Source organism: Lissotriton vulgaris, chromosome 12, assembly GCF_964263255.1.
Source record: "Lissotriton vulgaris chromosome 12, aLisVul1.2, whole genome shotgun sequence".
In the NCBI taxonomy this organism is placed as follows: Eukaryota; Metazoa; Chordata; class Amphibia; order Caudata; family Salamandridae; genus Lissotriton; species Lissotriton vulgaris.
This window is the reverse complement of record NC_141700.1, coordinates 693967712-693984839: the sequence shown is the minus strand read 5'-3', so window position 1 is coordinate 693984839 and position 17128 is coordinate 693967712.

Genomic DNA, 17128 nt, shown 5'->3' with positions numbered 1-17128 from the left:
AAGGTGACTGTTTTAAACTAATCAAAAAATGAGTTTGTAACTGCAGAATTTATGAAACCCTTTGATATGGGTGCTGATTGTGTGATAACAGTTGACGCCAGTGGATATCGAATAGAGGCAGTATTGTCTCAAGAGAAGGGCAAGGATAAATAGATAGTGTCATATGTTTTTCGCATTTTATTACCTGATTAGAGAGAAATTATTCTGTGATTGAGCTTGAGGTATCAGCTCGTACATGGGTGTAAGAGCATTAGAGCAGTATATTTGGGGGACAGTGTTCATTATTTAAACTGGCAATACACTGTCGATAAATGTATTGGGGGCCAGGTAAATGAAAGAATTTAACCCTATGCACCTTGGGAGATAAGCGTCCAAATTGCACCCATACCGCTACGTAATTGATCATTTTCCGAGAAGACCGAGCGCATAGCTGATGGGTTGTCCCTTCTTTTCTGATGGGTAATGATGAGTTGTAGGATCGGAGTCTGAGGTGGGCTTCACATACCAGGGTGTAGTAGGGAATATGAGTGAGTTGGAGGATGATGTTTTGCAAAAGAGATGGGAGAAATGAGAAAGGACTTTGAATTGAAGACACTCAAGGTTTATCTCACGAAAAGGTTGTTTAAGGAGAAAGATATGAAAGGGAGTTATTTTGCATATTGGAATATTAGTAACAAGTTAGTGCTGTGTTATGAAGTCATTTTGAGAGGAGACAAGATACTACCTCCTATCGGGTTACATAAGGATCCAGTTAGACATACAGCCTGATTTAGCTCTCGGTGGACGGGTTACTCCATCCCAACAGTGACAGATAACCAGCCTACCGAAATATAAATCCCATGAGATATCTGTCACCGTTGTGACAGAGTAACCCATCCACCAAGATCTAAATCAGGGCCAGAGCCCTGAAGGGCACTGTGATATTTAAGCCATCAAACAAAAAGCTTAGAAAGATGTGCTGCCCAGCTTTGATGGCATAATTGACAGGTGGGTGAGGTAGTGAGAAGTGTGTGCTCAGACTGACAGTCTTGCTAGACCATTTAGTGTCCCTTTTGAAGTTGGTGAAGTGCCAAGATAGACAGTGGTGTAAAGGATTGATTCATTATATGTGCCCCTTTTCTATGTGTCCTGTAGGATAGTGTCTCTTTTTGCCTCGTCACTTCGGTGTTTGTGGACTGAAGGTACTGTTTTTTGGACACTATGCAATGGAATTAGTTATCCTTCTAATTGACATGCTTAACTTACCTTTAAGTCTCTAGTACATTGAACAAAGTTTACCCAGTGCCTGTAATTTAAAGGTCACTTGTGGACTGCAGCACCTATTAGAGGAACTAATATGGCTTCAGGCCCACCACTGTAGGTTGACTGTGGCAGTTTAAAAGCTGCAATCAGACTTACTAAAATAAAACATTTGTCAGGTCTAAACCTTCCTTATAAATAATAATAAGTCACCCCTGAGTACACCTTATAGTCCAAAAGACAGGGTGCATGGCATTTAAATTATATTATGTCATGTTTGGCTAGGAAACACTAGAAATTTCACTGTTAGGCTATGAGGTGTTAATAAAAGTCCATTTCACTGGTGAAGCCAGATTTTAAATAATTATTATGGAAATGTAATTTTAGAGAGTTACCTTTTCCCTGCCTAAAGCTTCTGTTACTAATTTGCATTAGCCTACACCTCCAGCCCTTAGATCCCCAAGCCCAAAATGAATGAAAACAGACTACAGGAGGGTACCCATAAACCCAGTTCAAACCTGGGTGATTAGTATGTGTAGCAAACAACATCTCAACAGGTAATATTTAACGACAGTTTCAGGATGCATGCACGTAAGTTGCAAAAAATTGAGACAGGGAGGCATTCATGGTCATAGCATCAAATGCAAGGAGCGGTCTGTATTTAGACATGGTAGAGAGAAAGCAATAGTAACAGTCTATTACATTGAAAGTATGTGTAACCTGTACAATCATGTGCACATTTGTACTTGTGAAAAACAAGGTGAACGGCGCAAGTGAAAAGTGAAAAACTGCAAGAAAACACCACAAAGAGATACAAATTGTCAATATATACCAACAACTTTTTTGTGGTTAAATTCATCAGCAATTAATTTACATAGGGTAGGTCATTTTAATGAACCATAAAAGTTGTGCCCAAAATTGCCCTGAAAGATCGACAGCGTTCCCATCTGTATTCAATTCAGGTCATCTTCAGGACCAGGTTACGATTTAATGAGTGCTGTATGGAAGGAAGAAAAGGATAATGAGAAATTGGTGTCCGAGGCCGGCGAGGTCGGATTACTGGGACAAGGTGGGTAATGAGGTGGGGAATACCTGCGTAATTATTGGAAGCTTAGTTAAGTAGGAGGATTGAGAAGCATGTTGGTCTGAGTGTGCTGAGGAGGGGATCAGAGTCCAAGGGCAGGAGAAGGCAACCTGCAGAAGGAGAGAATCCTATTAGGAAATAGTAATACTAACAACCAATGATTGCTGTAAAAAGGTAAGGTGAGAGAAAAATGCGAATCCACAAGGCTTTCAAGACATATATAGAGGACGAGTGGCGTGAAGGAGCTGGGTGCTCTCAGAGCTTCAGTCGGCTGGCTCACGCTCCATACACATGCCATTACAGCCAAAACTTACAGAGGACCATGCTTACCCCGGCAGACCTCTGTCCCACACAAATTGACCCCGCTGACCGCTCAAACAGGTAAGAACCTTGGTCCTCTTACCCCACTTGTTCTGTTGCAAACTCAAATATTTCTAGGGATGGCATGTTAACTTCCGCACAATTTGTGCTGAAAGTAGGCACTATGATGCAATTGCAACGTAGGTGGTGCAAACCATGTGGCACCCAGGCAAGCAGCACTCTGGTGCCTCTTGCTCCTGAACTAAATTGTCTGGTGCGACCCTCGCACCCCCAGCTGGATACCTCATGAGGCAGGTCATGCAGCGCTAGAGTGACGCACTAAATACCCACTTAATATCTACAGTGCAAGGCTCGACTTCTGCACGCAATAGCAGAGGGCTAAAAAAATAACACACACAGAACCAGACATGACTGCACAATAACACGCCACCCAGGCTCAATATCAGCATACAGCACAGCAGACTTATATATGGCTACAGAGCCTTAAAGCGCCCTTTGACCTGCTAGGGAAGCCCACGCTTCAGTTTTTTAAATTATTACGTCTGGATTCGCGCTCCCAGCGCAAATTTGGCCTATTTAGTTTTTTTTAAATTCATTTTGTGGCCCTAGGGGTCTCTGGGGGACCCTCTCAGCAGGCCTAGGGGGTCAGGGGATCTGTACCCTGCCCCGTTTTCTTATTTTTCATCCTTATTTATCTGTTTTCTTGTGACTCTGTTACCGAGTCACAAAATGTTTGCCAACACTTCCTGGTTTGGAGTGTTGGCAGCCAATCAGATTGAAGCTCGTGCCCGGGAGGAGTCACAACTACTCCTTGGTGCTCAGATAGCAATATTTTTTTATTTTTTGAATATCTCAGGAACTAATGAATGGATTTAAACCATTTAAAAAAAGGCTCTTTCTGAACTAAGGGCTATCTTTTTGTCAAATTTGGTGTAATTCCGTTCAGCAGTTCAGGCTGTAGCCTGTTCAAATTTTTCCTTTTTTTTTTTTCAATATTTAAATCTTTATTTTATCACAGCAATTATTCAAAGGAGCATACCAAGGTTATCTGAGACTTGTAGAAGCTACATAATACAATAACCATTAAGGAATAATAAAGAAAAAAAATAAAGAAATAAAAGAGAGGGAAAGGAAAGAAGAAATAGATGACCATGAAAAATAAAGAACAGAAAACAATATTAGCCAAAATAACATCTGTAGTACTAAGCGTTATTGGTGCATCACTGATCATCCTCATTCAGATGCTTACTCCGAGAAAGAAAGGAGAAGACGAAAAAAGGGACCCAAACTATCCGCTATAACAACCCTTACAGCTGGTTTTCCTTCCATCTATAAATTGGCCCCAAAATGCGCTTGCCGAGCAATCTGCCCTTTTTTCCCCTTTCTTTCATAAATCCCCTTCTCGAGGTTATAAGTAGACAGCAGCCTGGCCAACCATTGCTGAAACCTTGGGGCTGCTTTATCAAGCTAGGCTGTGGCAATATAGATGCCCATTACAGACATAGCTAATAAGAGAAAACATTGAAATGGGCCCTGCCTATCTGCATTATTGATCCCCAGCAAAATTATGGATGGAGTGAGACAGATCTTAATTTCTAATGATTTATCCAAAAATATTTCAATCGCCTTCCTCAGAGTTTGTAGTTGAGGACATGATGGAAGCATATGAACTATTCCTGCATCCATGCTGTCGCATTGAGGGCATCTAATTCACGATTGCCCCCCTCCATCATGCAATCCTTGCAGGAGTGTAATACAAGGAGAAGATTGTCTTATATTGCTGGGCTTGAAGCCCTGCAGAGCAAAGAAGGGTTTGGCCTAGTTCTAAAGAGGATATAAAGCTATCCTGATCTATGCCAAGTTTATCTACCCATTTCTTCTCATACTTTTCCAAATCGTCATGTTTGATTAGGGAGAGTTTAGAGTATATCTCCGGAGCGTGCAACCTCTCCCCTCTCTGATCACTTCCATGATTTTATTTTCACTAAATCCACTGGTGCCCCCCTTCTTCCCACCTATAAAGCTGCAAATTTGGAGATACTTGAAAAAGTTTGTTTTCCTAATGGCATGCCTATTCTGTATCTCGGTAAACTGCAGAATTCAATGGGGCCCCATTAAATCCCCCAATAACCGGATCACACACATTTCCAATTCTGCCATTATGGAATCTGAAAATATCTCCCCATGAAAGTTACGATTCCTAAAGAGTTGAGTATAGCCATTTAGGCTGCCCAAACCAGATTTTTTACAAAACGCTGTCCAAACCTCATATGTGACCATCAAAGTCTTAAACCTAGTTTTTTTTTTAAATAACTGGGCTCAGTAGATTTCAGAAAGCAGTTCTCAGCATCTTCTCCCACCAAAATCGTGTACATTTCGACTGATCCAGACTTAACCCCAGGATCGGTCGCATCTCCCCCGATCAGACCGCTAATGTACTGAAATACTGTCACCCAATGATACATTTTAAAGTCCGGAACAGCTCATCCTCCTCTTTTTCTTGGCAAAGACATAAATCAAAGTGCCCTCCTGGTGTTCCCGTGTGCCCAGATAAACCGATTAACCATATGCTCCAGTACGGTAAACTGTTTTTTCCCGAATTCTAACGGAATGGCCCTAAAAAGATACAGGATTTTTGGCTGAAAGACCATTTTCACCACATTGCATTGCCCAATTAGTGACAGATGTAGATTATGCACTCTATCAAAATCATGTTTTGCTTTGTCTATTATTGGCTGGATGTTTCTTTCTACAGTCTTCCCCAGGTCTGCTAAAATATTTATCCCCAGCTGAGTCAGTTACCCATGTATCATCACACACAGCCCCCATATTCTTTATTATCTGGCTCTTAGATCTATTTAGGGCATACCCCAATACGTGGCCAAATATTTGAGCTTCTATCTCAATTGCACCTAGGGCATCTTCCGGGCTTGATTTGACCAACGCGATATCGTCTGCATATGCCAAAGTTTTACATTCTATTCCGTGATATCTTAAAGGTTCAATACCTCCATTTGCCTCCAGCTTCCGAATTTGGGGGTCGATATATATCGCGAAAAGCAGTGGCGAACACGGGCAACGCAGCCGTGTACTGCGCTTGATTGTTAGAGAAGCCGTGTATCCTCCATTCACTCTAAGACGGGCTGTTGGATCTCTGTATAGAGCCTGAATTGCCCTGACGTAGCCACCCCAATTTCAAACCACTTCATATCTGCCCAGAGATAGTCCCAGGAGACCCGGTCGAATGCCTTTTCAGCATCCATTAGCATAACAACCATGGGGTCCTCTGCAACTTCCGCAGCATCAAAGAGAGTTATAACCCTGCGTACATGCTGGGATAAAGCTGTGCTGAGTAGGGCTAACCATCTCGCCAATTATGTTGCTTAGCCTGGTCGCCCGAGTTTTAGAGAAGATTTTAGCATCATAGTTCATGAGTGTTATCGGCCTGTATGACTCTGGTTCCCTAGATGAATTCCCCTTTTTAAGGAAGACTGCTCTGTCTGCACCTGCCCATGACTCTGGGACAGAGCTACCTGATTGAGCTTGGAACACCGTTTCAGCTAAATTGGGTCCGATTACCTCCAAAAAGATTTTATAAAATTCTAAAGGGATCTGATCAGGCTCTGCCGCCTTGCTTGAGGGGAGATTGCCTAAAGCGGCATAAATCTCTTCCGCAGTCAGTGGAATTTCCAGTGCCTCCCTGTCCTCATCACTGATAGCTTGTGTAACAATTTCGCTAATGTACTTTTGGATTGTAAGAGGGTCCTTTGCCTGTTCTTCATAATATAATTTACCATAGAATTGCCTAAATATCTCTCGGATCCTTGCTGGATCGTCAACAGTATTCCCATTTCCACCCGATATTTCCCACAATCTCCCAGGCTGCGTTTTTCTGCCTCAGGCGCACCGTTAATGTATGCCCAACCCTTTTACTGAGCTCACAGCATTGCTCTTTTTTTGCAAGGAAAGTTGCTGCTGCCTTAGTAGTTATAACATCCTGTGCTTCAGATTTAGCTAAGGCCAGTCTGAGCAGAATTTCAGCGAGCGGTACACCAATAACAATTGCCTCATTCAGCTCCTCCTCTACGTCCAATACTGCCTTATGTAGCCTTCTTTCTAACTGGGTCTCTCCTTTTTGTCTATGCAGCCTATAGCTCAACATCTCCCCGCGTACCCCAGCTTTGAACACGTTCCAGACTACCCCTGGGGCGGTGCTACCCCTTTTGATATCCCAGAAGCCCACAATCGATTCCTTCATATGTTGTACATACCCTGGGTCTATCAGCAGGCCTCTCTCGAAGGTCCATGCCCGCTCTGATCTTCCCCCCTTTGTTATATTGAATGTTAGTACTAAAGGATTGTGATCAGAGATAATGCGAGGGAGCTTCTCAATCTGATACCTAGAGATTAATAAATTGGATACAAAATAAAAATCAAGTCTAACGACCGACTTATTCAAAACAATGCATATTTTGCATTATCTGTTTGGGCAGAATGCATTGCAAATGGCGACAGTACTGATAGCTACTTACAGTCCACTCTGGAAGGTTGCTATAGAGTACCCACACAATCTGTCCCAGGAAGGCATCACAGAATTCAAAGTACCTAGGCCACAGGACAGGAAGTTTCTTCAAAAATGCTTTCTATAAAATGTGCTTGTTTGCTCTTTTAGTAACTAGGGACAATATACATATCTTAATCAAGGGCATATTGTGGTAAGCATTTCTAAGAAAGGCTGCACTGGGGTCCCTGAGTCAGCAGTTTTCAAAGAAGGCGAGAGTGCAGACACTTCTGAAGAAAGAATTCTGTGAACAGTGACAAGTTCTTAAAGACAAGAGGGAGTGTGAGGCCAGTCCCTGCATCAGTTGTGCCACACTCAATCTACAGTGAGAGACCAGTCCAGGTTGTGGCAGGTTTCCTGGCAGTGTCCACCTTTAAAAAATAGTTTTTTAGTTTTCTCAGAAGCTACAGATCCTAGTTATATCTGGAAGCGAGTAATAGAGGGCAGAGTACACTAAGGAGTGAAAGTTAATGCAATGCCGATGATGTTGACATAAGAAATGTTTCATAGGCAAATATTGACGCTCCAGGCAGGAAATAATCCATGGCTTTGCATCAAGTACCATGGGTGTCTTGAAACAAAAGTACCATAATGCAAATCTATACTACTATTATAAAGAGAGAACACAAACCTTTTGGCAAGGTAAACTCGGGAACCACAGCGCCAATCCACACACCCAATACATTGTTGTAATCCTCTGGGTGTGCAGATGTACATAGGCTATATAAAAAAAAAAAAACGTAAATTTAAAAATATAACTTAAAAAAAAGTAGTGCCCTGAAAGTAGCACCGGCCGCAACAATGACGGCCACGACGTAGCGCTGGCCGCAACGGACGTGATGACGAGGAGGAGCGGCGGTGAAGTGAGGAGCTCGGGGAGGAGCGGCGGCTCAGGTAAGGCTCTGGGACACGGGACAGGAGGGAGCCGGTGCGGGAGGTTGGCCCGGAACAACTGCGGTAAGGCTCAGGGTCTGGGGGCAGCATTTCAGGCTTGCGAGGAGGAGCGGCGGTGAAGTGAGGAGCTCAGGGAGGAGTGGCGGCTCAGGTAAGGCTCTGGGACACGGGACGGGAGGGAGCCGGTGCGGGAGGTTGGGCCGGAACAACTGCGGTTAGGCTCAGGGTGTGGGAGCAGCATCTCAGTCTTGCGTGCACTCCCGCCCCGGCCCCCGCCCGCCACGACATTGTCCGGGACACAGACAATGTCGTGGCGGACGTGGGCCAGGGCGGGAGTGCACGCAAGCCTGAAATGCTGCCCCCAGCCCCCTTCTGCCCCAGGCAATGCTGGGGCGGGCTGCTAGTAATAAATAAAGGCCATTTGTGTTCAGTAGTCCTTGTTTGTACATATTAGACCATAAATTAATAGTTCTGTCATCACAGTTCTATTCATTGCCTTATCCAAATGTCAGAGTATCCAGTCACACAGACATACCCACCACTGGGAGCAGCAAAGGTGCCATGGATGTTATCACTTCTCTGCAGCAGCTAACTCAACCCCTGCTTCACTGTTTTTAACATACACTGAACAGAAACTGTGAGGGCCTGAAAGGTGTTATCGGTCTGTCACATTCCCTCCCACCCTGCATATGAAATGTGACATTTTGATGCTCCAAATGTATATGGGAAATGGGGATCTTTGGCAAGATTAAATACACAGAGGACCAGTTCAACCTGAGGTGTTCTATGCTCCCTCTCCTATGGTCAACATGTTTCAGTCTCTATTGCCTTATAAGGTCGGTGCCTAAACCAATAGTGATGTGATTATTCTGATGAAAAGAGCACTAGATGTGTCAAACCAAATGAGTCTTTCCTACTTTTGGTAACTCACATGTTCCAAGCAAAGGACCCCTTATTTGATACCTATCAGCCCCTTTAGGATAAGGGTGAGCCAGCAGCCATGGACATGAGTTGTGATTGTGCAGTGTGGTAGGTCTGTCCGTGCTGTATCCAGGCTCTTTAGTTGACTTTACACAAAGCCATTCATGATCCACTGAAAAGAACGAAAAAGACAAGAGCCCACACTGATCCGACTTAGAGTCAGTCCCTTTGACCTCAGTGAGCAGCAAATATTGTCCAATTTGGAAATCCTAAGAGTAAATTGAGGTGTTAAAGAGGCATAAAAACATAAATACCACGGGTCTCATTTATGAGAAATGACGCATCGCTGCGTGAAAGCAGCGCTGCGTCACTTCTCAGTGCGCACTCCTTGCGACATTCCTGATGCGTCATATTTAATGTATGATGCATCATGTCGCAAGGAGTTACAGATACGTCAGTATTTCTGACGTATCTGTAAGCGCAAAAGTGACGCATTGCTGGAGTGTGTCACAAAAGTGACGCAACTCCAGCAATGCGTCCTTTCACATGGGGCAAGCGCCATGTGAAAGGGCCTGCGTCAGTCTTACGCCTGCTGTAAGGCAGGCGCAATATTTTGACACAACGGCGTCCTAAAAGTGACGCAGTGAAATCTCATAGATTTCACTGCGTCACTTCTAAGACCCTTCCATGCGTCAATATGCCCCCCTTGCATACATTATACCTGGCGCAGGTATAATGTGGCGCAGGGGTTTACAAAGTGACGCATCTACCTAGATGCGTCACTTTGTAAATATGGCGTAACAAGGCGCATTTTTCACGCCACTGGTGCGTCACAAAAATGACGCACCGGCGGCGTAAAAGTGAGGCACAGCCTCATAAATGAGGGCCCATGAAAGCCACCAATTTAAAAAGTGAATCGCAATTTATGTTTAGTGATTCAGAATTTGGAAGGGGCTTGTTTAGAGCATCTTTTCCTAATAGCAATTTGCAGTGGTATGTATGAATGTTTAGTGACCAAATTACAATTTCAGACATTCCTTTTTTAATGACACCTCAAGAGCGGTGGTAATCATTTGCAAATGGGAAGGGGTCCCTTCAAGAATGTTGATATAAATATTTCTTAATAGCAGACAGTGCTTAAAAATTGAAACTTAAACGTTTCCTTTTATTTTTTGAGAAAGATCCCGTTTTCCTTTAAGGAAATGAGCTGCATTAAAAAAAAATTACTTTATTAAAAAGATCTCACAGACATGGTGGTCTGCTGACCCCAGCAAGCCTCCATCCCTGTGATGGCACCATTCCTAATGTGTCAGAAATTGCAACCTACCTCTTTAATATTCATGAGTTAGGCGGACTGTGACCCCATTAGGAATTGCCAAATGAAACCTAAAGGCTTTCATACATTAGGAATTGAGATTTGATCATTACAATTCGCAAAGAATCGTAATTAAGGAATTGCAGTCTCTAAAATGTGTACATTTGGCCCTTAAAGTGATAACGAATCTCCTAAGTACATGGTTAATAGGTAACACCAGTCTCAAAAGTGTGCACATTACAATGTGACCAGGCCTATTTTGTGTGACACAGACAACATTATCTTTCAGCTGCTTCTGATGGTTCCGTGAACTAATCCACCCACTGCAGAGAATTGGTTTGATGCCATGGTCGTAGGTTCACTTAGAGTTTCATATTGCTGTGGTCAAAAAATGAGTAACATTGACTTTGTGAAACATAAAAATCTGTTGGTAAATAAATTAAGTCATATGGACTGCCACATGTTCTCTTCCAAATCTTCAAGGGATTCTGGCTTCAAAATCTGCGGAATCTTTATTTTTGATGGTTAATCCCAGCAGCGTGTACCACCAAACAAAGTTTGAAGATGGATCCAAGCATTCCAGAGCATTTATAACACTGGAAGAAGACCTATAATATTAAAGATTGCCATCCGGGTTAGTAAGTGCATCTGCTGTCTTCCAATTGGTGATGACCAAAATATCAGAAAGGCTTCAAGGTGCTACGTTATTGCATGACAATATACTGGTGTTTGGTAAAACAAGACGTGACACAATAAGAATTTGAAGAATGTGTTATTTGGGTTGGATAATGTATGTCTTACTGTGAAGTGCACAAAATGCAAGTTTGGACAACAAGAGTTGGGGAATTTGGGCCACAAATGTTGAAGTCAAGGGGTACAATTGCAAACAATGACATGTGGATGTGATTCCTATGGTACTGGAACCAGGACTAATTAATGTCATTTTCATGTCTAGTGAATTCTATTCAAGATTTGTGGACAACTATGATGCCAAGATAGAAACCTTGGGTAGAATGTTAAAAAAAGAATGTGAAATATGTATGATCCAAGGTGCAAAGTGACTGATTTAAACTAAATAAAATGAATTTGTAACTGCACAATGTATGAAACCCTTTGTTATGGGTGCTGATTGTGTGATAACAGTTGACGCCAGTGGATATGGAATAGAGGCAGTATTGTCTCAAAAGAACGGCAAGAATAAATAGGTGGTGTCATATGTTTTTCGCATGTTATGACCTGATTGGAGAGAAATTAATCTGTGATTGAGCTTGAGGTATCAGCTTGTACATGGGTGTATGAGCATTACAGCAGTATATTTGGAGGACAGAGTTTTTTTATTTAAACTGGCAATAAACTGTTGATCAATGTATTGGGGGCCAGGTCAATGAAAGAATTTAACCCTACACACCTTGGGAGATAAGAGCAAATTGCACCCATACCGCTATGTAATTCAGGATTTTCCAGGAAGACTGAGTGCATGGCTGATGGGTTGTCCCGTCTTCTCAGATGGGTAATGATGAGTTGTAGGGTGGAGTCTGAGGTGGGCTTCCCATACCCGGGGGCCCAATCCCACAAGACCAATTTCAACATTAAAGGGGGCCACATGGGCTCCCTCCCTGAGCCGTGATAGGCCCTGGGGAGACCACCCCCGGGCCTACATTTTTCAAAATGGGGGTGCCATGTAGCCCACCTCCATGAGCCATTAATAGTCCCAGGGACCCAATCCTCAGGTGCTCGCTCACATGCTATGTCCCTGAGAGCTCACTCCTGGGACATGGCAGTTTCCCGGCCAGCAACAGTGCAAACAAAGGGAAAACTGTGTTTTCTACAGCTTGGCTGGGGCATTTTTAATCTACCATTAGCAGTAGCAATCATAAAGTCTGCTCCCAGCCAGCGAGAACTTTAAACATACTGAGAGCAGACTTTTGATCTGTTTCCCTGCCCACACTGAGGCTGGCAGGAAAATAGATAAAAATATTGCTCTCACCCGTATGGGAGCAGCATTAGTACCTGCTCCCCACGAGTGGAAGCAATGCTGGGTCTCCATGGACTGATAGGCTGCGGGGCACATAGCTCCCTTCCCCTTTAATTAAAAAAATGTCCCTTGGGGAAGGGGTATCCAGGGCCTAATAAGGCTTGGGGAGGGACCAAGCGGCCACCCTCCCCATTCATAAAACAATAAAAAAAGGTCCGGGGGGATGGATTATTCATGACCTGATAAGGCTGGGGAGTACGCAGACCCCCTCTATGACTATTGAGGATGGTGTCTCCAGGGCCTACTGAGACTCAGGGGGGGGGGGGCACATGGATTGATCCCTGTCCCTTAAAAAAACATAATGTCATGTGGCAAACCCCCACCATCGGCTGTGTGCAGCTGAGGGTTGGCTTTACACATGGTAATAAAATATTACTTTTCGTTAAAAAAGCCCTAGAAACTCACTGAAAAAAACAAAGGTTAAAGGAATGTTATAGTTAGGTTTGATAAAATTATCTTTTTTTTTAAACCTTAGAAATTCAAGTGATGACATTGTTGAACTGAAAAAAGCACAGACTATCACCTTTTATAGCTAACTATAACTAGCGCCCCTTCTATGCACTGCTTAGGACCTCACTTATTACACCTCTTATGACATATTCTATGACATCATTTATGACATCTCAAATAAAATAATTGATGACATCACTGATGACATCATCAAAGCATTTTTTGTATACATTGCTCTATAAACGGACATTAGAGCTGTGGAAGTACGTGCAAAATAGTTATGAATAATATGAACATAACTAATGCCATAATATGGACAGCCTTTACCAATATAAAAACCCCTGACAGACAATGAAGCTACATTGAAAAAAGGAATGGCTATAAGTAGAAAAGTGGGTACTGTTAGCACATTTTTTGCAAATAACGAAACACTCATGAAAAATACATCACAGTGTTTTAAGCATCTACTAAAAACGATGTACACTTTATGCAAAACGTGTCCAAAGAATAAATATTCACTTAAAATAACCAAGTTCTTAGTGTGCTAAAGATCCTACAACCTGCAGCCTTGATACTGTGGTGAAAACTTTACAGATAGCCCATTGTCTGTACCAAAACAAGCACATACACATCGGTTTGGTCCTGGTGCATACAGTTTTTTAGTAAGCAGAAATTGGCATTCTAAGAGGTTTTCGTCTTATAACTCAAGGCTGCTTACAATACTTAGTATGAAGTTCTTGGAATATTTTCTAAGTATGGGCCCAAAATCCGCTCCGCTAATGAAATTTGCGAATTTTCGGCAATTTCGCGATCCGCAAATCTTGCAAAATTGCAGAAAAATTCGCGAATTCGCAAGCGGGCGGATTTTTTTTTGGGCCCACAGGAAGCACAGTTAAGGCAGGTGTTCGAGTGTAAGCTAACTTTGTAACCATTTTAGAATGGCGCCGGCAAGCTGCCAGAGTGCTTGCTGGTGCCATTCTAAAATGGTTACAAAGTTAGCTTCAACTCAGGCACCTGCCTTAACTCTGTAAGTGCTTCCTGTGGGCCAAAAATTAAACCTCAACAGGAAGCACTGACAGATATAAATAAAGCAGGTGCCCGAGTTGAAGCTCAAATTCAGTAACATTTTAATCAGAAAAAACATTAGTGAGCACGGTCGAGGCAGGGCAAGTGTGCTTTAACCCCATATCTGCAGTCGAAAATTATCTGTAATACCTAAGGGAGGTCTTTGCATCCCTGAGTTTCTCAAGCGCAATTCCCGTTCCTGTGCAGGAGGCTGCTTTCTCCTCACCTGCTGCCCTGCTCGCTTTCTGACCCTTTATACACGAGGCATGTTGACACGCATAGAAGCCCGCACCACACACTAGCGGTATCAAACGTCTTCCCGCCCTTTCCCAACTATGATGGACAGCTCACTCAAGGGACCTCGGTGCCTTTTGGTGCTCTGGCAAAGTTATAGGCACACATGGTCAGTGGAGACAAATCTTCTGGCCCTACGCAGCTGCAGTGTAGGAAAAGCACTATCATTTACCCAACAAGGTAGCACTTACTGGATTAGCCAGTAGAAAGTACTTCAGTTGAGTAGAGGTATTGCACAAAACAGTGGCATCTTCGTGGATAACTATCAATCAATCAATCAATCAATCATTGCATTTCTAAAGCGCGCTACATACACATGCGGGTCTCAAGGCGCTGGGAGGGGGGCGCTACTGATCGAAGAGCCAGGTCTTGAGAAGTCTTCTGAAGCCCATCAGGTCCTGGGTCTATCGTATGCTGGTAGGGAAGGCGTTCCAGGTCTTGGCGGCAAGGTAGGAGAGGGATCTGCCGCCGGCGGTGGTTTTTCAGATACGAGGAACTGTGGCGAGGGCGAGGTTGGCTGAGCGGAGGCTTCGGGTGGGGATGTGGAAGCTGAGACGGTTGTTGAGGTATGTGGGTCCGGTGTTGTGCAGTGCTTTGTATGCGTGGATGAGGAGTTTGAAGGTGATCCTCTTGTTGACGGGGAGCAGTGTAGGCCTCTCAGGTGGGGTGTGATGTGGCTGCGTCGGGGGACGTTGAGGATCAGACGTGCTGAGTCGTTCTGGATTCGTTGTAGTCATCTCAGGAGCTTGGTTGTTGTTCCTGAGTAGAGGGCGTTCCATAGTCGAGTCTGTTGGTGACGAGGGCCAGGGTGACGGTTTTTCTCGTGTCGGGAGGGATCCACTTGAAGATCCTGCGGAGGGTGTTGAAGCAGGATGCAGAAATGGCGTTGAATTGCCTGGTCATGGAGAGGGTGGAGTCGAGGATGACCCCCAGGTTGAGTGCGTGGTCTGTGGGTTCTGGGGCTGTGCCAAGCGATGTGGGCCACCAAGAGTTGTCCCAGGCTGATGGGGTGGGTCCGAGAATGAGGACCTCCGTCTTGTCTGAATTCAGCTTCAGTCTGCTGTCCTTCATCCAGTCGGCTACGGCCTTCATTCCTCTGTGGAGGTTGGCTTTGGCGGGGTGGGGGTCTTTGGTGAGAGATATGATCAGCTGGATGTCGTCAGCGTAGGAGATGATGTTGAGGTTATGTTGACATGCGACGTGGGCGAGCGGTGCCATGTAGATATTGAACAGCGTCGGGCTGAGGGAGGATCCCTGTGGGACGCCGAAGATGATCTCGGTGGTTTTTGAGCGAAAGGGTGGGAGGCGGACACTCTGGGTTGTGCTGGAGAGGAAGGATGTGGTCCAGACCAGGGCCTTCTCTTGAATTCCGGTGTCATGGAGGCGTGCTAATAGGGTGCGGCGGCAGACTGTGTCAAAGGCTGCTGATAGGTCCAGGAGGATGAGGGCGGCTGTTTCTCCTTTGTCTATTAGGATCCTGATGTCATCAGTGGCGGCGATGAGGGCGGTCTCGGTGCTGTGGTTGCTGTGAAAACCGGATTGAGAAGGGTCCAGGATGTTGTTGTCTTCGAGGTAGTGGGTTAGCTGTTTGTTGACAATCTTCTCTGTCACTTTCGCCGGGAACGGGAGCAGGGAGATGGGCCAGAAGTTCTTGAGGTCCTTGGGGTCCGCCTTGGGTTTCTTCAGAAGGGTGTTGATCTCGGTGTGCTTCCAGCTTTCCGGGAAGGTTGCTGTATCGAAGGAGCTGTAGATGGTTTTCCGGAGGTGGGGCGCGATGGTTGTGCTGGCTTTGTTGAAGATGTGGTGAGGGCAGGGGTCGGATGGGGATCCGGAGTCGATGGAGTGCATGGTTTTGATGGTGTCTTCGTCGCTGATGTTGGACCAGGCGGTCAGGCGGCTGGGGCGAGTAGTGGTCGCGGGGGTGGTGGGTGCGGGGGTCTCGGGGTTGAAGCTGTCGTGGATGTCGGTGATCTTGCGGTGAAAGAAGGTGGCCAGGGTGTCGCACAGGTCTTGTGATGGTGGTATGTAGTTGGTGTTGGAGCTGGGGTTGGAGAGTTCTTTCACGATGCTGAAGAGCTCCTTGGAGTTGTGCGCGTTGTTGTCAAGGCAGTCCTTGAAGGCGGTCCTCTTGGTGGTCCTGATGAGTTGGTGGTGTTTGCGGGTGGCGCTCCTGTGTGGCTGGTGTTCAGTCATGGAGCCATTTCATCTCCAGCTTCCGACAGGTGCGCTTGGAGATCCAGAGTTCTTCGGTGAACCAGGCGACTTTCTTGTTGGTGTGGTTGGTTGTGGAGGTCTTGAGAGGGGCGAGGGTGTTGGCGCAGTTGTTGATCCACAGTTTGAGGTTGTTCGCGGTGGTGTTGGGGTCGGTGGGGTCGGTGGGTGGTCTCAGGGCGAGGGTGGTAGTCAGTTGGTCCTTGGTGACCTTGCCCCAGCAGCGGCGTGGCAGCTGTTGGGTGCGGTGGTGTGTGGTGGGTTTCCTGAAGGTGAAGTGTACGCATCTGTGGTCGGTCCAGTGGAGTTCGGTGATGTGGTTGAAGGAGACGTGGGGCCTTGTGGAGAAGATGGGGTCCAGTGTGTGCCTGGCGTCATGGGTGGGTGTCGTCACGAGCTGTTTGAGTCCGAGGTTGGCGAGGTTGTCTATCAGGGCGGTGGAGTTGGCGTCGTTGTTATTCTCGAGGTGGAAGTTCAGGTCTCCGAGGAGGATGTAGTCTGTGGAAGCGAGGGCGTGGGTGCAGACGAGGTCCGCGATGGTGTCGCTGAACTGTGGTCATGGTCCGGGTGGTCTGTAAACAAGTGTTCCTCAGAGGGTCGTGTTGGGGTCGGTGTAGATCTGGAAGTGCATGTGTTCGGCGTTGGTGAGGGTGTCGTCTGTGTTGGCCGAGACTCTGAGGGTGTCCTTGTGGATGATGGCGATTCCCCCTCCAACTCCGTTGGTGCGGTCTCTGCGGG